The sequence below is a fragment of the Erpetoichthys calabaricus genome, chromosome 9 (assembly GCF_900747795.2).
Source record: "Erpetoichthys calabaricus chromosome 9, fErpCal1.3, whole genome shotgun sequence".
NCBI classification, from domain to species: Eukaryota; Metazoa; Chordata; class Cladistia; order Polypteriformes; family Polypteridae; genus Erpetoichthys; species Erpetoichthys calabaricus.
The window spans coordinates 50,468,472-50,489,884 of record NC_041402.2 but is presented as its reverse complement, the minus strand read 5'-3'; positions in this window follow the sequence as shown (position 1 = coordinate 50,489,884).

Here is a 21,413-nt window from a genome sequence, read left to right as displayed (position 1 = left end):
CACAAAGTACTCCTTTTGGCAAGGGGGTGTCAAGAACTCATTAATATTTTGTTTTAAAATTTGTTTTTGTTTTTATGTATTATTAATTTATATTTGTTTTTTTTTAAATCTTTTTTTGTCGTGCTTCTAGTCACAATAAAGCTTCATGGCTGCAGGTATGCAACAAAATTTTCTTGTGACCCATTATATATAAGATGGCTGCTCATATTTACTAAGCATCTCTTTTTTAAGACTATGTATTGTGAAAGCTTGCAGAAGTCTATTGCTCACGCAAAATATTTATTATGGTTCTAAATTCTTCTTTTGGTTTAGTTAGTGATTTCCTTAGTGAATTTGACATTGATAAAAAGATAATATGTTTTGAGGCACCAGCTTCAACTCTGACTGTTCTTTTGCTAAATAATCCAATGGAAACATTTACTCATTTCTTGGAAAGGATTTCACTCTTGTCCAATGTGAATATAATAAGAGGTATGTATATTTCTTATCAGACCTCCAGAGCAATACTTTCTCACTGAAACGGGTCAGCTTTCCCTGGTATGTCCGAGGAACTAAGAAATACAGAAGTAATCACACTAGTTATGTATTTGAGACCAGAATCACTCTGTGTTGCCCTCTGTCAAAAGCACTTGCATGGGACTCATTACCATAACAAGGTTTAATACTGTACACCCAGCATGTCTCACTTCCTGTACTGGCATGTAGTTTGTATTCCTACTGCCAATTAGAGTGCTACGTGAATCCAGTTTTCAAGAACCATACCTAACCTGTACCTGCAACTATTAAACCACTCCTGCTGTAGCCTGCAAGTAAGAGTTAATTAAAACTGCAACTGGAAGCGACCCTCTGATTTACGAACCGTAAGCCAAACTGTACCTACAAATTTCCATATTTAAGATTGAGCACTAGTGCCCAATTAGACATTTGTATCTTCATGTTGTATTTAGATACGAAGCAGCGGACACCATAAAGTAAGCCATTATCACGCTTCTGCCTAACAGGTTGCATGTTAATTAAAATCGACCACCACTCTAAATTCTGAATTAAGATGGCAAATGAGGCTTATTTAGAGTTTTATACATGTTACATGCCAAAAACTGATATTTTAAACTGTAATGTACCTAGGGAAAATAACACTTACATAATACACAACAATATATCTAACAAACTATTCATGCATACACAAGAAAATAAACCATTGCTTTTAATTTCTAGTGTACAGAGACAATTCCAATATGTGACTCTCATGTTATTAAAACTTAGTTACTTAACAATTCAAGTTGCAGTTCTAGATGATGCTCTAATTAAGAGCAGCAAAATAGGAAAAAAACTCAGGAGAAATGGCCACTTTATAGCTTCACTTATTGTTAAACTTGCTCCACATCTTTACACATTGCACACTGACATCTCCTTTTGCACCAGTTGGTTTCTCCAGACACTACTCACAGCTTAGTTCCTTCTACAGGTATGAACTTGTTTGTTTTCAACCACACTTCAGTTTGAACTCGGTGGCATCTGTGCTGATGTGAAACACTAGACTGTGTTTATGAAACATTATTTATCATGTTCAGTGTGGCTCTGGAGAATTATCCAAATTCCTGGTTCTCTCAGCTTAGGTAAGCAACTTGCTCAAAATTGACTAACATCAGTCATTCCTCTATGCTTCATGATTCCTCCACAAGTTCACCTCTTCTTCCTTTCCATCACTAGTGTATGCGATCTCTGTTATTTTCCTCTTTACCTCCAGTGTGTCACAATATATTTTTTTAACCTTCCTTCCCCATTCAAACTTTACTTACAATTTAATGGTTTCCTTTCCTGTGTTTTCTTCTGGTTACAAAGATATTACTAGGTTGATACTGCTGAAACAGTGTGTTTAAATCTGTTTTGTGACCCCACAGTTGTGCAGTGGTTACCACTGCTGCTTCAAAGATCCAACATACTGGGTTGCGTTTCCACATTCATCCTGTGTCTGTATGGGTAATCCGGTTTTTAACTTCAACATTCCCACAGACCTGGTGCCGGTGACATGTTGCATGTTCATTAGTACATACGGGTAGAAATTTCACAGTAAACATTACTAAACATTTGACACTAATGACCCTATAAACCTGTAAACTGACCCCAATGTGAACATGACTGTAGGTGTGAGTTGATCCTTGTCCTCTTTTTTTGGAACTTTACGTTCCTCATTAAATGGACAAAAATGTTTCTTGTTTACACAGTGGCCTGACAGCATTTAATAGTTTATGTATAAACTGCTCAAAAAATTAAAGGAACACTTTGAAAACACATCAGATCTCAATGGGAAAAAATTGTGCTGATTATCTATACTGATATGGACTAGGTAATGTGTTAGGAATGAAAGGATACCACATCATTTGATGGAAATGAAAATTATCAACCTACAGAAGGCTGAATTCAAAGACATCCTGAAAATCAAAGTGAAAAAATGATGTGACAGGCGAGTCCATTTTGCCCAAATTTCATTGCAGCAACTCAGAATTGTACTTAGTAGTTTGTATTGCCCCCAAAGTGCTTGTATGCATACAGCAAAACTTCTGGAAATGGTACATATTAATGTGCTACCCTGGAGAAGTTGGACTTCCTGTGCAACATCTGTAGGGTCCAGGTATCGCCTCATGTTACCAGTAGTGACACTGACCATAGCCAAATGCGAAACTAGTGAAAAAACAGTCAGAAAAGATGAGGAGGGAAACATGTCACTGGCCTCCACCTGTTAAACCTTTCCTGTTTTAGGGGTCATCTCATTGTTGCCCCTCTAGTGCACCTGTTGTTAATTTCATTAACACCAAAGCAGTTGAAACTGATTAACAACCACGTCTGCTACTTAACTGACCAGAATAAAATCCCAGAAGTTTCAATGATTTGATGCTATACCTTTAAAGCATTCCTTTAATTTTTTGAGTAGTATACAGTATATAATATATATTTTTTTTTGCCCACAATCTACTGTTTGGCTGTGATAAACTAAACCACTTCCACACTTTTTGCAAGCAGCATATCATTTTTTATTTTTGTGTTCTCTATTAATAATAACACAAACAAGTCTCCATATATATTTGACTTATTGCAAGTATAATTTTCAATAATTTGCTATTCACCCGTGGCTTTTTTTGCTTTAATATTATTGTCCCTTCTGATTCTGTGCCTGGAGCAGGTGATTTGCTTTCGTTTCTTTCCCTCTCTGCCCAGTTGTGCTTTGCTCCTTCCGGTACTGACTAAACTTGCCCACTGTGCTTTCACAAAAAAGGGAATAAAACAACTGATTATAGAAAACAGATAAAAGATGTTTACCCAGACCTGACCCACACTTTCAAAATTCTTACCCACACCCAAACCTGATTTTTTTACTTAGAAAAGCATATTTCATACTGCAGTCACTGTATTATAAACCATTTTAAGTTTCGAGACAAAACCCTTTAAAATGAGATGATAAAAAGAATAATAACCAAAAAACTCTGCTTCTTGCTGGCTGTCTTCCTAACACATTGATTTGAAATCTTAGTGCTGTCTTATTGAAATTCATCAATCCATCCAGCCTTTGGACTTCTTCTCTGAACCGCATCACCTAGACACAGCTAAGAGCCAAGAAGCCAGAAAAGGTCAACAAATTCATCCAGGAACCTGTTTTACCAGAGACTCTTGTTCTGATGATGTACAGTATTGATTACCATTATCTTAACAGCTGAATATTTCCAGTTAAATCAGTATTAAAAGTTTAATGTTATTTTCATACTATTTGAGTGTTCTTTCTTTCAAACACCTGTTTTAGGTACTGTATGTATTTTCTGTTGAAAGATCACACAATTAACAAAAGCTACAACATTAAAGAAAATATCTTAAAATATACCTGTATCCACATTAAAATAAATCAGATATGATTTTTTTTTATTTTATAGGGAAAGTTTAGATGAGATACAGACTTTTTTGCTTATAACTATACTGGAGGTATGCAATTTTTTGATAATGTGAGTAGAAACAAATTATCTATCTGCAAAAACAGGCAATGATTTTATTCTGACAGTGTATGCTTTTTAAAATTCTAATGGTAACTTTCCCATGGTACTGTAGAAGATCTTGTGCATACAATAGAGTGAATGTTTCCAAAATATGTGCAGGGCATATCATTGGGAAACAGGAGTATGACAACATGAGCTGTCATATATGCCAGTCCTGTCAGTAGATGACACAAATCCTCACTCATAGCCCTGTGTAAATGTGCTGTGATCATTTGTATCAAGAAAAGGATGAGGTTTTTTTTTTTTTTTGTAAATTACACACTTAAGAGCCACAGCAGCAGTAGAAGGTGAGGCTATGTATGGCCACTTCATGTGGGCAGAGGAACAGTTTAAACTAGCCAACCCGCGGCGTAACATACGCCGCATAATTATGTATTGATGGGTGAACACTTGCTGAACAACACAGTTGTCCAAATGGGGTGGGTTTGTGGATAGCAGTGTGAGTGAATGAAAAGATGGACCTTTGGAGAGAGCAACATACAATTGTCTGTGACTGAAAGTGGGATCGTCTGTGACGATGGAGGCCACGCTGGTGAAAGTTACTTCCCAGCCCCCCCACTCCCTCTCTCTCTCTCTCTCTCTCTCAGCAGCACGCAAGCCTCCCCAGCCCCCCCCCCCTCTCTCTCTCTCTCTCTCTCTGAGCAGCACGCGAGCCTCCCCAGCCCCCCCCCCCCCCTCAGGAGCACACGAGCCTCCCCAGCCCCCCTCTCTCTCTCTCAGCAGCACCCGAGCCCCGTCCCCCTCTCTCGGCAGCACGCAAGCCTCCCCAGCCCCCCCTCTCTCTCAGCAGCACGTGAGCCTCCCCAGCCCCCCCTCTCTCTCTCTCTCTCTCAGCAGCACGCAGCCTCCCCAGCTCCCCTATCTCTCTCAGCAGCACGCAGCCACCCCAGCCCCCCCTCTCTCTCAGCAGCACGCGAGCCCCCTCCCCCTCTCTCAGCAGCACGCGAGCCTCCCCAGCCCCCCCTCTCTCTCAGCAGCACGTGAGCCTCCCCAGCCTCTCTCTCTCTCTCAGCAGCACGCGAGCCTCCCAGCCCCCCCTCTCTCTCTCTCTCAGCAGCACGCAGCCTCCTCAGCCCCCCCTCTCTCTCAGCAGCACACAGCCACCCCAGCCCCCCCTCTCTCTCAGCAGCACACGAGCCCCCTCCCCCTCTCTCAGCAGCACGCGAGCCCCCTCCCCCTCTCTCAGCAGCACACGAGCCTCCCCATCCCCCCCTCTCTCTCTCAGCAGCACGTGAGCCCCCTCCCCCTCTCTCAGCAGCACGCGAGCCTCCCCAGCCCCCCCCTCTCAAGCAGCACGTGAGCCCCCCCCCCCTCACTCTCAGCAGCACGGGAACCTCCCCAGCCACCCCTCTCTCTCAGCAGCACGCAGCCTCCCCAGCCCCCCCCCTCTCAGCAGCACGCAGCCTCCCCAGCCCCCCCTCTCTCTCTCTCTCTCTCAGCAGCTCGCGAGCCCCCCCCCCCTCTCTCAGCAGCACGCGAGGCTCCCCAGCCCCCCCCCTCTCAGCAGCACACGAGCCCCCTCCCCCTCTGTCTCTCAGAAGCATGCGAGCTCTCTCTCTCTCTCTCAGCAGCACGCGAGCCCCCACCCCCTCTGTCTCTCTGCTTCGGGCATTTCTCCCCTGTGCAGTGTGTGAGCGAGTGAGGAGAGAGAGAAAGCCGGTACGTTACAGTGAGCGAGAGCAGGCACGAAGGCAATGTGTTCCTGTGGTATAGCGGGTCCATAGCTCCCCTTCAAAAGGCCATTTTTAATCAGGCGACTGACAGTAGTGGAGTCAGGCACAGAGAAGGTCAGCTGCAGAGAGAGCGTCTCGACTGTTGCAGGGCCTGAAGCAGGTGAGAGCTAATGAAAATGAGGCACAGGGCTTATTGGGTTTTAAAGACTGCTTCCTTCATTGTGTTTTAACTTCAGTTTTAAAGGATTGCGCGGCTCTCACTTGCGCTGCCTGTGTGTGCCTTTGTCTCTCTCTGGCGTTGCCTCTCTGTGTGTGTGTGTGCGCGCCCCTCTGTCTCTCTGGTGCTGCCTTTGTGTGCCTCTGTATCTCTCTGGCGCTGCCTCTGTGTGAACCAAGGTTCCACTGAGGTTGACTAATGAAAAGTCAACGTGGCTCAGAGCTGCAACTGTACTGTGGCACAGACAAACAGAAATGACGGCATGTTTCCCTTTGCTTCGCGTCCGAGTTGGTGGGCGTGGCTCTGTGATTCTTTGGTCGTATCCAATGGTCTAAGAGTTGGTGGCCGTGGCTCCTTCCTGCGTGCGCCATTGGCGTCTTACTTGTCGGCGGTTTAGTGAATCCACGCCCCTTCCGGCGTGCTTTCCATTGTCGGCTACTTGTCTTCTGGCTTAGTGAATTATATATATAGATAGTTTCTCCCTAAAATAATACCTCCAGTTTGTTTAGCTGATTTGTGCAGCAGGCTGTCTGTGTGCATAAATAAAAGCTTTTTATTCTTCTACAAATGTCTTTTGGGAGTTGCCGTCATGAATTTAAAAGCAAATTCCATAGTATAGTGCAAATTCTATTTTTCTTTAAAATGTCTGAAATTTCATGCCAATTTTTATGATATTGTATCACAAAGCATACAGGCAAGGTTTATTTGGATTATGCAGATTCTTATGAAGAAATACTATAATAAAATCTTTTATTTTTAATATCAGATAGACTATAGACTTTAGTCATATATTTTAGAAAGAGAAAATATACTTAAAAAATGCATGGGTCATTCATATTTAAACTTTGTGTCTTATTAAAATGCTATAGTTTCAATAACATGTAAATAACATTGACAACCCCACTTAAACTAGCACATTGTTGCAGGTCCCACAGCCTTTCCAGGTAGCACTGAGGAGAAGGCAGGAAGTATGTGCAAGACCAGTTTAGAACTGACAATTAATCTAATGTGTGTATTTGGGGATATGGGAGGAAAACCTGAAGTAACTAGAGGTAAGTGTATAAAGACAGAGCAAGAACATGCAAACTCGACATAAAATAACAAACAAGCAAGGGATTCATACAGTTGGTGTCTGAACTGGGCCTCTTCATGCTTGCCCTAAAACATGTAAAATGTTAGAGAAATTAAGACGAAAAAGAGTAAGAAATGAATGCACATTGGAAAGGTTCATCAGGAAGTACAATTAACTGAAATAACTGTGGTAAACTTGCAAATTTCATCTGAACATCTACAAACACCCTTATAGTAGGGCACTTTGAGATATTGTGATAAATAATCACAATAACATTTTATAGACTGAATTAAATCTGGGTCTGTCTGTGTGGAATGTGCTTCCCCTAATTCTAGAACCAACCTGAATTTTTTTCTCTGTGTACTCTGATTTTTCCAACATATCTCAAAGATGTGGAAGTTATGTTGACTGCAGACCAATTGTCCCAGAGGGCAAGTGAGTGTGAGCACATGTTTGTGCATATCCTGTGATGGACTGGGCTCTGTGATAAGTGAGCTTATTAGCGCTGCTCTGTTCTTTTGAACTGTCACTTTTTCTGTATGTCTTTTATAATATGTGCACTATTTTGATATTTTTGGCTCCCTAGGCATTAATGAGGATGTGGAGAGATGCTAGGAGAAAACATATGTGCAATCACATATATCAAATCAAATCAAATTTTATTTGTCACTTACAAATTATACATACAGTACAATATGTAGAAAAATGCTTAGGCCAGGTTTATACTTCATGTGACGCGACGCATGCTCCAGCGGACGCTCCTGCTATGCAAGCGTTTTACTGTTTATACTGTTTACGTAAATCTGGAGAAATCCACCAGGTGGCAGTGCGAGATATTGTCATGGTGAGAACAGGTTCTGCTTCGCTGCGTTGTGAATTACCTGGTACACCCATTAAATTCCAATGACACCTTACCGCAATATTTCTGAAAAGGATGTTTAATGATTAAATCCATCAATCCAGGGATGTGTCCATGCATGCAAGCAGGCACAAGGCAGAAACAATCCCTGGATGGGGCATCAGCTCATCACAAGGTGAATACAAGCACTCACATACACTAGCGTCATTTTAGCATCACCAAATCTGCATATCTTTAGAAATAAACTGGAGCACACTGTGGAAACCCAGCAGGAAAACACACAAACTCCAGGCATTGAATGCCAGCGACGTGACTCCATATGAGACAGCAGTGCTATCGCTCCGCCACCGTGTCACCCCCATGTGTATAATTATTAACAGCATTTATTATTTCAATGAAATTAACGATTTATCTATAAAATGTAACATACATACTTTAATGCATTTCATCATGAAAGTGATATGAAGTATAAATCTAAGGATTCTAAATGTGCAGAGAGTTGGAATATTGTACATTTAATGTGTTCTGTGTAGCGATCTATTGCTGGCGATCCGCTGCTGTCAGGACCAGAGGAAGCCCTAGGAAAAAAAGACGGCACAGAAGACGGTATGTGAGACTTTTGAAATGTATTGTGTCATTACGATCGGGAATATGCGATGCTTGGATATAAAATCACCACGAATGCATTTGCATGTCACCATTTTGCTTCACCACATTGAACCATTCATCAACCATCGAAGCAGGCACATCGATCCCGTAGGATCCTCAAAGCAGCTTTCTGTCACATGTAGACAGTAAACAGAGTCTCTGACGTCACATTCCAACTTTTATCACAGTGCGCCCCCTCAACTTTTTGCTGGCATTGCAACTCGCGCACACATCGCATTAATTTCTGAGGACCTGCTCAGAAGACGCGTCAAATGAACGCTGGGAACGTGTGGCAGCCATGATGTGTGCGCATACGTGTTCTGAGCGTGAAGTATAAACGAGCCCTTAGTTGTTCAACTCTAATGACTTTGTCTTTAAGAAGAATGTAAAAAGACAATAAAAATAATGCATTACATGAGGTGTCTTTCTGATAGGCACAACCAACCTTTAACACTAGAATTACCAGAGTCTACGAAAAAACCTGTAGATCCGGCCCACCTTAAATCCATTCGTGCCTTTCCGCCAGCGTCTTTTGTCCTGTATATGTGCCGATAAAGACAAGCCCTGCTATTCCATCCCCCACCGCCGCAGAACGTTCACAAAGTTCTCCCAGCTCATGCCTTGATTGATTATCTGGGAGGGAAGTGCTGGAGTTTTAAAGTGAAAATAATAGATCGTTATTTGGAACACATGCATTTCATGTGTTTTCCGTTTCTACAATAATCTGTGTAAACACATTGTTAAAACAGAAACGTTTTTCATATTTTAGTAGTAAATGACGAAATGTTGGCATAAACTATATAATGTGTGAAGCTTGAAGTCCAAAGATCAAATAAACACTTTCACAAAAGGTACGCACTTGCTATGACCACTTCGGTGGTGCAACGGTATCAACTGTTGACTGATAATCAAAACTTCACGGGTTCAAGACTGGACGAGTCTGTTTTGAGAAGTGAGCTGCTGTAACAGCCGGTGTAAATTTATGAAACTTGTAAAGCTTACCTTTGTTTTTTTTTTTTTTAATTCAGTTTTATTCTCTCAGTTGTGTTCATGATTCCACCCTACCTCTCCCACCCCACGATCTGGCTGTTATATACAAAGTACAGCGATTTGCAGCTTCCACCTGCAGCTATAGACTCTTCAGTATGCAAGTGTTTAGATCTGGACAGTGTATGTGCCCAAAAAAGAAGTCTGACTGCATTCTCGCACCATTGCTCGCGTACTGAAGTGTCAGCGTGCACTTTTCGTAGCATTACACATGTACTTTTTGAGCATGCCCGTGTTGATCAAACACAGGAAGCTCTGCAGTCTACTTGTGACTTTACGCTGTAGGTAAGTAAGTAATTAAATCCAAATAAATAACATTCGATCTGGCTTTTATGTAAGTAACATATAAATGTTAATGTTTTGGGCACAAGCAGGAGATGCAGAGGACAGAATAGTACAAGTGCACTTTTATTCAAGACTATAACGAAGAAAAAAGAAAGCAAGTTACAGTAGGCGGGTGATACGACAGCTTGCGTGGTGCAGTCAAGTACACGTCTTTATTTGAAAACAGTGTCAGATTAGGGGTTTGGGGGGAGCAAGGAGGTGTTGTGGGACTATAAATGGGAGAGAAGGAAAGGACCACAAGACATACGAATAAAGTTCTCAGGAAAAGGATGAAAACACTAACAAGCCATAGTATTAAATAGTAAGTTTCGTTATACGCTAGGCCTGGCTTGAAAATGAAAAATTGTTTTGGAACGAAAACCTACAGCCATTGCAGGCCTCCAGGAATGGAGCTGAGAACCCCTGACAAATGACAATGACAAATGACAAACTGAAAGACACTGTAAGGAGAAATTAGTGTTAATGTCTGAATTATATTTTACAATAAAAACAACTGACTTCTAATTTTCCAAATTTCTGTTAAAATAATGTCACCCTGAATTCCACCACTTCATAAAGCATGGAGCCTAGAGCATTTTACAAGATGCTGAGTTTGGTTTTATTATTGTTTTTATCAGAAATGCTGTAAGTGCTGTAAGTCCTAATTCTAGGAATTCTTAGTGGAAGTAAAATATTTTTTATCAAACAAAATGTTCACCAAATATAAATTTTTAATAATTACTCCTATTTAGTTCTACAGTTTGAATAAAACAATCAATTCTTAGTAAACAAATCTATTGTTGCTTTGGCAATTCTTCACAGAAAATGTTTTAAGCCTAATGTTGTGTCTTTTAGATTCTGTTACTTTTGAGCTGAATCACTCTGGTAAGGTAAGGCATTAGTGCTGGCTGTTCCTTCTAATGTCTTCTTTCTTTCATAGTTCTACAGAATTCTCACCAGTCAGGGTTTCAGAGCCATTTTGCTATATGGTGCTTCATCAAGCCCTCCTCTTTTTTCCTAGACCTGTTTGTGCTTTATATCATTTTGCAGCAATTATCATGTAAGCCAATTTTTAAAAATGATTTAATTGTCTTGGTTCGTGTGTTTTGGGGCAGATGTTCAAATTATTTGTACAAGCTTAGATTTGCGGGAATATTTAATATGTGTTTAAGTAAGCAAATATTATTAAGAAATTAATTGGCATTTAGTAGCTGTTTTGTCTCTGATATGTAATGACTTAAATTTACAGCATACCAGTTTAGCAATTAAAATAAAATATACAAGATTTATGAGTTAATAGGATTTTAAAGATAAACAGACGACAAATATTGGCTTATAAAATTAAGACATTTTTATATTACATTATTCAACTTTGTAATAACAAGAATACATATTAACTGGATATTAATTATCAATTATTTTTAGCACAACATTTTATTGCTGTTTTGAAATTATCAGATGCAATGACACAGCTGTTTTTAAATAATTAATGAAAAAATACAAATTAATTAATAAGGAAAATATGTTAATACAAAGAAATACTGTATATTTGTATTAGTGTTGATCTGTGAAATTCAGCAAAGCATTTTTTGCAGTGGATTTGCTGGGTCTGCCCATACATTTTCCCAAATAGTTTGCCATGCGGCCAGGTTAGTCTTTTTTTTTCCCCAGTTCCCCATGATGATTTGTGAGGGCGGCATAGCATCACAGAGCCATAGCAGCCCATTTTGGATGGGATAATCCCCAAGTACATAATGCTGATCCTATCAGTGGGTTAAAAATTACTGCAAAACTTGTGAATATATTTAAAAACAAAATGTGTACAGAGAGGGAAACTGGAATTTGAGTTGGTGTACAATATTTTTGTCTTAAGTGAAATGTCTTTTTGCATGGACTTGTATGTGACCTGTGTGTAATATGTGAGTCCACCTCTTTAATAGAAATTATCCAGAGAGCTGTGCAGTTGATGCAAACAGGAATGACTGAAGAATCCATGTGCTTTAGTGTTGTACTTATTTGGTAGCATTGATTGAGGAAAACCGTCAGGGAGCAGACTGTATTTAGGTTTGAGAAAGGTGAGTACCTGCTATCGAATCTGATGGAGACAAGCCTCAGTGAATTTATACTTCCTCCTCATTTAATTCTGTTAATTTTGTCTCAGTGAGGCATGGAGGCACAGTGGTTAGCACTGCTGCCTTACAGCTCAGGTCACATTTTCGGCCACAATAATTGGTCCAAAATAGTTGGCAGAGGCTTCTCTGGCCCTCGGGGCTAATTAAAAGACCATTGCATCATTATAATCCACTCAAAATTTGGTCAGTTTTTCCTACCCCATTGACTTCAATGCCTTTTGCTGAGCTCGACAAAGTTCCCAAACATTTCCTTCATTTCACTGAACTCAAGGGGAAGAAAATTCAGCAGGGTTCACTCCTCAGGAATCTCTATCAATCCATCTTCTTAATTTTTTCATCCAGTGATAATGATGAGAGCTGGAGTTGATTTCCACAGCAGTACAAGAAATGAAGACTAAAACTGTGCTCAAAAGGGAAAGCAAAGGTTCCCCTTTTAGTGAAATGTCGGCACAAGAATCAGGGAGCCTTAAATCAGCAAAATCAAAAGCAGAAAATGTGTCCATGTTTAGATCAGGAACTCTCCACCTTTTTTTGCTGTACCACTCTCAGGAATTTAAATATTCTGAAGTAATATCATTTATTTTTGTCTTAAATTATTTAGTGCTGAATTCATATTTGGCAAAAATAAGTGTGATATTTCTTCATTTTTTCTCACCCTCCAAATATTGTGCATATGTTAATATAGATAGTTTGAGTGTATGCGGTTTTCAATTATTTTTAGGTGCACCTATTTTTTTAAGGAAAAAATTATGAACAATAATGTGATTTGATATAGAATAAAATGTTCATACTTTTAACTTACAAAAATTATACAGTTACATATAAATTCATATCAAGAGAAAAATAATTTACAAGTAACATATGACTTCATTTTGAGAAAAATAAACTTTTGCGGGGTGGCGCAGTGGTAGCGCTGCTGCCTTGCAGTAAGGATACCTGTGTTCACTTCTCGGTTCCTCCCTGCGTGGAGTTTGCATGTTCTCCCCGTGTCTGTGTGGGTTTCTTCCGGGTGCTCCGGTTTCTTCCCACAGTCCAAATACATGCAGGTTCGGTGCATTGGCGATCCTAAATTGTCCCTAGTGTGTGCTTGGTGTGTGGGTGTGTGTGTGTGTTCCCTGCGGTGGGCTGGCGCCCTACCCGGGGATTTGTTCCTGCCTTGCGCCCTGTGCTGGCTGGGATTCGCTCCAGCAGACCCCCGTGACCCTGTGTTAGGATATAGCGGGTTGGAAAATGACTGACTGACTAAACTTTTGCATCAATTACTTATCCAGTTTTATTTGTAGTGATGGCTAGGAAAGAGTTTTAATGTCTTATGTTTATGGAGAATGAAAATAGCAAAATTATTGTTACAATATGGTTGACAATGAGGAGGACAGCCATTTTGGAACAGCTCCAAACAATATTGTGACAACCTTCCTAATGCTGCAGTATAAACGGTACTCTATACAGAGACACATCTAAATAATAATACAAATCCTCCTTCAATGTGTTTACTTCTTGCATGCCCTTTACCTGTTCTTTCCTTGCCTCTGTCTGTTCAATTAGCATCAAACTTTTAAAATTAAGACACACCCCTCCCGCATTTATTGGTCAGGATTCCTACTCAAAGTTCATTTATTAGCTATCCTGATTCAGAGGCACCGTCCTTCCTGTTAGCATTCTGTTTTTGTTACTGTTTCTTATGTTGTTATTTTTAACAATAAGGTTGATCTAGCACTCATTTTCAGCTTTTGAGTTCAGAGAATTCATGTCTGATGTTAAATTTTGATTAACAAATTCCCAAGTGAATTGTATAATTTTTTTGTACCATTTTGGATATCATTTTTGTTCATTACAGATGGTATTAAAAAAACCTGTTTTTAGGACAAGTGCCCCGCATTGTCAGGGGACGTCTATCAAAGGTCATGAACTTGGTATTCGACTTTAAATGTCAGCTAAAGAGTTGGTTTTCTATCCCAACTGTGGATTGGAAACCCAACACAAACTTTTTCCAAACTTTTTCTTGGTTGTCCTTTTTGTTACAGGCCATGACTAGTTTGTGACTTCAGTTTTGTCTCACATTTTGGCACTTAAATCAGTATTTTTTAATCTCTTGGTTTCAACCTGTTTCTGGCTTATGTGCACCTCCTGGTTATCCTATTAAATCATTTTTGGTCAACTTGCAGGCAGAACACTTCCTAGTGTGCTAGGTGAAAATCATGATGTGTAACTGGGACAGCTACTATCCTTCTAACTCTCTCTAGATATAAAGACAAGCACAGAATCTTTATAAAACAGAAAGATTTGTTTTGCTAAAAAAATGTTCTGTAATACTGTGAAGCTCCAAGAGCACAAAAGACATAAGGGATTTGCCTGAAACAATCGGGTAATCCAAAGTAAACACAGTCCTAATACAGAATTTAGATACAAAATCAAAAACAGCAGGTCAAATATCCAGAAATCCAATAAACCAAAGAACCCCAATAAACACAAGTAAGCTCACCTACATCCTAGTGAATTCACAATGAACAGCCAGGAACTGAGGGAGACAGTCTGAATGTAATAATTGCTGTGTGGCCCCAACTCTTGGGCGACCACCCACAAAACACAGGGCACATAGCAAAGATAGGTTACGCGCAAAGAAACCAAACAATCCTCTAAACTAACAAAATATGTAAGTAATATGAATAATATATTCATTTAAACTATAATGAAATTAAATGGAAAAGAAAACAAACTTTGCTTGACCCAAAACAGTCTTTTTTTTTTTTGGTTGAGCGCTGTTTACTTTAGTCATTCACAAACAAAATCCTATGATTGCCCATTAAATTTACAACAAAAATGCACATCAATTATGAGCATGCTGTAAATGAATGATGATACTTGTGTTTATATAACCAACAAAAAAATTAAATGCAGCAAATACAAAAATTGAAAAGAAACAAACATCAGAAACTAAACACAAGCAGGACACAAAAAGAAAATATAATAAAGAAATGAAGACCAGCTAAGGTTAATAACCCTCCGATTTCTGATATCTAACAATTACCTAGTGCTTTATCATGATGAAGTTGTGGGTCTTATATCTGTCTTCTCCTGGTTGTTTCTTATTAAATTGAAATTTCTGTCCTCAGTGCATCCACTTGCATGATGTGCCAAAACCTTACCTGCTTATACATGTAATTTTTGGTTTATACATAAAATCTGCCTGCTTATAGATGTGATTTTTGGTTTATGTATAAATAACTGGTTTCGAATGAACAAGTAGCTCTTGTTTCATGGGTCTAAGCCCCGCTGTCCAAATGAACCTATCCATAATGTGCATAAAAAAAGTAATTGGACAATTGACTCAAAGGCTATTTCATGGGCAGGTGTGGGCAAGTCCGTCGTTATGTCATTATCAATTAAGCAGATAAAAGGCCTGCAGTTGATTTGAGGTGTGGTGCTTGAATGTGGAAGATTTTGCTGTGAACAGACAACATGCGGTCAAAGGAGCTCTCCATGCAGGTGGAAGAAGCCATTCTTAAGTTGCGAAAACAGAAAAAACCCATCCGAGAAATTGCTACAATATTACGAGTGGCAAAATCTACAGTTTGGTACATGAGAAAGAAAGCAAGCACTGGTGAACTCAGCAACGCAAAAAGACCTGGACATCCACGGAAGACAACAGTGGTGGATGATTGCAGAATCATTTCCATGGTGAAGAGAAACCCCTTCACAACAGCCAACCAAATGAACAACACTCTCCAGGGGGTAGGCGTATCGATATCCAAGTCTACCATAAAGAGAAGACTGCATGAAAGTAAATACAGAGGGTGCACTGCAAGGTGCAAGCCACTCATAAGCCTCAAGAATAGAAAGGCTAGATTGGACTTTGCTAAAGAACATCTAAAAAAGCCAGCGCAGTTCTGGAAAAACATTCTTTGGACAGATGAAACCAAGATCAACCTCTAACAGAATGATGGCAAGAAAAAAGTATGGAGAAGGCGTGGAACAGCTCATTATCCAAAGCATACCACATCATCTGTAAAACACGGTGGAGGCAGTGTGATGGCTTGGGCGTGAATGGCTGTCAGTGGCACTGGGACACTAGTGTTTATTGATGATGTGACACAGGACAGAAGCAGCCAAATGAATTCTGAGGTGTTCAGAGACATACTGTCTGCTCAAATCCAGCTAAATGCAGTCAAATTGATTGGGCAGTGTTTCATGATACAGATGGACAATGACCCAAAACATACAGCCAAAGCAACCTAGGAGTTTATTAAAGCAAAGAAGTGGAAAATTCTTGAATGGCCAAGTCAGTAACCTGATCTTAACCCAATTGAGCATGCATTTCACTTGTTGAAGACTTAACTTCAGACAGAAAGGCCCACAAACAAACAGCAACTGAAAGCCGCTGCAGTAAAGGCCTGGCAGAGCATTAAAAAGGAGGAAACCCAGCATCTGGTGATGTCCATGAGTTCAAGACTTCAGGCTGTCATTGCCAGCAAAGGGTTTTCAACCAAGTATTAGAAATGAACATTTTATTTCCAGTTATTTAATTTGTCCAATTACTTTTGAACCCCTGAAATGAAGGGATTGTGTTAAAAAAATGCTTTAGTTGCCTCATATTTTTATGCAATCGTTTTGTTCACCCCACTGAATTAAAGCTGAAAGTCTGTACTTCAACTGCATCTGAGTTGTTTCATTTAAAATTCATTGTGGTAATGTACAGAACCAAAATTAGAAAAAAGTTGTCTCTGTCCATATATTTATGGACCTAACTGTATGTGTGCTTTGCATGTTGTAAGCATACGACTGGATGACTTGACGTTGTGATTATGTGACGCAAGTAATGTGTGATTTTTTTCATGAAAGTTTTTGATATTGTTTGCTGTTGTCCAGTGTTGTTTCACATTGGGTCCCGTTCTATCATAAACTTTGTTGTGTCATTGCTCCAAGAAAACATGAGATTAAAAATTTTCCTCAGCCTCCACAATAAACTATGTGAGGTATATAACATATACAGTGGAACCTCGAGATACGATCACCTCTGTATACGAGAAATTCAAAATACGAGGAAAGTATGAGCGAAAATTTCTGTTCTAAATGCGAGCATTGGCTCGCGTAACGAGCCACGAGCCAGGCTGTGGGTATAGCTCGCGGCTTAGCGAGGGGGCGTGGTAGCAGTTGCGAGCCGCGATCTGCGGTGTCTGCATTTCTCACTTAAGTGCACAGGTGGGAAACTGCCCACATCCATGATTGTTCCTGTGGCTGATGGGCTGCAGCTGCCATGTCCTCCCCGCATATATAGAGAAGCGCGAGCCGGTTAAGGGGGAGAAGAAGTGAGAGGAGAGGAGAGGAGAGGAGAGGAGAGGAGAGGAGAGGAGAGGAGAGGAGAAGAGAGAGAGAGAGAGAGAGAGAGAGAGAGCGGGCAGGAGAGCAGGTTCGCGTGTAGCTGAACAGTGAGCTGAACAGGCGAGCCAAACAGCTGAAGCAGGACGGTGTAGAGAAGGTCAGCTGCATTAAGAGTGTCTCGCCTGTTGCAGAGCCCGCAGGTGAGACGCTAACAGAGAAGATTGTCGTCTGTTTTTTAAAGACGGCATCCTTTTGACGTTTTAACCTCGTGTTAAAGGATTGTTATTCTTGTGTATTTTAAACCTCCACTTCACAACTGTTTTAAGGATTATTTATTTAAACATTTATTGAATGCTCTACTGCACTTTGGACACCTGTTTTGATTCTTTTAATAATCAGTTATATTATTTACCAGTGTTATTTATTAAAGGTAGACTACAGTATATATAATTTATCAGTGTTATTTGTTAGGAAAATTGATTTTTATGTTAATATATTTGGGGTGCGGAACGGATTAACTGGATTTCCATTATTTTCAATGGGGAAGTTTGTTCTAGATACGAGAAATTCGCTATACAAGCTCAGTTCTGGAACGAATTAAACTCGTATCTAGAGGTTCCACTGTACTTGTAGGTGGAGTATTCCTTTTAGGAAAGAAGCTAGCCAGTACAACTGCTACTACTACTACCTTTCAAAACAGTTCATGAATTTGTAAAATTAAAAACATAAAACATATTTAGTCTTGTACTGTTATGTTATATTCTTCACATACAAGCAACTCTTTAGAAGTACATGATGTTAGCTATTGAAAGCTGGGGTCAGGTTAGTCATTGTGCAGCAGATCATTTGTACAGTAGATAATTCTGACATCTGCTTCTTCACTCCAAAATCCATTTCCGGCTGCTACTTCTTAGCAGCATTTACATGACAGAATGATTATCTTTTTTATGACTATTGATATTATAGGATATTGTTTATTTAAAAATGTTCATTGGTGACTAGCTTCAGGTCCTTAGGAAATTCCCCACTATGAAGTGGTCTCATAAAAATGCATATTAAAAGTTTATATAAATTTGAATATACAAGGGTGAGTCAAATAAAAACCTGAAATATATTTTTTTCATAATTTATTGCAGCAAAGGTGGCATATGACTACATAATCTCAATGGCATTTGATGCAAGTCCTCCCGTGCTTACAAAGGACATGGATGCCACTAGGAAAAACATGCTTTGATCGTGTGAGCAGCCACTTATCCACTACCTACTGCACCTCTTCTAACTTCAAAAGCTTGCCACCCATCACCTCTTTGAGAGGTCTAAAGATGAATTAATCACTGGGGGCAAAGTCTGGCAGGTATTGTGGCTACAGTGACACCACCTTGCAAACGCAAAGTGGAGCACATCATGAGTGATGCGGTGTGCTAAACCATGATTGATGTCCAGAAGTGCGGCTGTTTTGTTCATTGTAACTTGACTTCTGTCATGATGTGTTTAACTTCTGCAGTCGACTCTGGTGTCACTACTTGGTGTGTCTGAACCAGTGGAGAAGAGTCTGTCACAGAACTCAACTCATTTCAGAACTACGTACTCCACTTGTACTGTAATTGCTGGAGTAACAGACATCTATCACTGTAGTGATCCTTCATTTGTCAATGAATTTCGATAGGTTTCATGCTTTTGCCACTCAAAAAGAGGATAACAGAATGCTATTCCTCTTTACTGCATGTTTCCAGTGGGGCCAGCATCTTCATACTGCTACTATAACATCACGTAGCTTGTTTGCACCATATGTCCACCTGCTGATCTAACCGGAATTGAAAAATAACTATTTCATAATTGTGATTTGTGAGCCTAATTACATTAGCATTCATGTAGCTGAAGTAAAGGCAATTCTTTCAGGTAGAGACCTTAAGTGATTAAAGCAGGCCTGACCCATCACTTTCAGGCAGATGCCATGAGAGACTAGAACAAGTACACTGTGCACACATAAGGAAAGAGAAGCTATACTGGGGCCTTGGAGAGTCTAATCATTTATGGTATTGATTACAAACAAGCACACTGAATATACTAAACTTGTGGGTGTTTAAGGTTATATCTGACAAATAGGTCACTGAATATGTGAACTGTGTAGATATTTATATTGGTCTGGGAACTTCTGGAAGTAAGAATCTGTCTGTAAAATGAATGTCTCCTATGCTCTGCTGAATCTGACCTACAGTCATCAGCATTCCCCACTGAAGAACTGGATGATATGATGATGGTACTGTTCCAACAGCTTCTCTTTGGCCTGGATTTGTATGTATAAATGATCACACTACAATGCATATTTGGAGCGAAAACTTCATTTTAAAGCAAGTTAAATATATATATATATATATATATATATATATATATATATATATATATATATATATATATATATATATCCGTTTGTGCCATATTTCTCTTTTCTTAATATCTCCACCATGGTTATTGAAGGGGCATATATTCAGGTTGAAGTATGTCCATCATACAAGCACCTCCTGCTGAAGATAGCTGAACACACCTAATGTCATTGCTAATGATGTTTACAACTTTCTGTTGCATTTTTTAGGTTTTCATTTGATTCGTTCTGAAAGAAGCTAACAGGGCTCTAAAATATATCCTATAATATCATAATAATATATGTTAGTCTTTTTAATCTTTACATTAAGTCATACTCTGAAATCTCAAGTTTGTAATATCCTGTTGCTGCTGCCATGATACAGAATTATTTACCAGGAAAAATTTCAGAAAAAATAACATTAAACATATTTATTTTTTCCTTATCTGTGTTGTTCTTAATACACTCTATCCACGCTCTGTGACAGTTTGCTTACTGATAAAATACTGAAAGAATTTTTTAGAGCTGGCCTTTACACTATTGCAATACTCCTCTATGGCTGCCTTTTGGCATTTCTAATTTCCTTTTAATTGTTATCTCTAAAGTGCTTATAGGCCTTACAGTTAATACAGTTTACATATATCTTGCAGACAGCACAGGCTATAATTTTTCTTAGCATCTTACTCATCAGCTGCGGGGGTCTATTAGTTAACCTGTTGCTACTAATTTATAGTATTGAATGATCCTCTATTTAATGGTTATTTACACCTACCTTACTTTTCCTCACCTGTTGCTACATTTAGTTTGTTTTTTTACCTCTCAAAACAGCGTTCTCGATCTTTTTTATTGAGGGTCACACACAGCTATAGTTGCCATAAAGCTATGTAGGCCACACCATAAGAAATCCACGTGTTTCCTTGAAATGCACACTGAACGTTAGGCTTTCACATAAAATATTTACCTGGTATTGACATCAATATTTGTTTAGCTGTTTTTTGACATTAAATCTTTATAAAAAAAAAATAACATTGAAGAAGTGCACTGAAAACAGAGAAACTAGACCAAATTTTACAGTTGGTGAGAACAATATGAATCCTCCAACCCTGTTTGTTTTATTAATAATTAAAATTATTGGAAAAATGTTCTAAATAAAATTCTGAATGCCTCATAAAAGTAAATTCTTGCATCAGGCAGCCTTCTGTCTGGAGGAGATTGACAGCACAACAGCATTCTGATTGCTGATTACTGTCTGTAAGTCGGTTCCAAAACCGTGACTTAATTTGGTGCACTGTAGAGAAAGTGGTAGCAAACTGAGTTGGCATCTTCGTACTGCTAATACTTTGTAAAATATTCTAATAAACTGATATGACAGACATGCACAATAAAAGAGGATTATAGGCTTATACATATAATATGCTGTTAAACAGCCACTAAACATAAATGTGCCAAGGAATGACAAATGCAAGTGATTTGTGATTGTGTGTCAGTAACATCTAAGAACTTGTGCAGGCCAACTGTATATTCCAGTTAGGCAGGAGAAGCCCTCCCTCAAAATGAGCTTTTTTTGGAAATGAAATGTAATAGTATTAGCTTTAGTATTGCCAATAGGGTATGAAGCATCTTAAACTTCCTTCCATTATCCAACCTGCTATAGCCTAACTACAGGGTCACGGGGGTCTGCTGGAGCCAATCCCAGCCAACACAGGGCGCAAGGCAG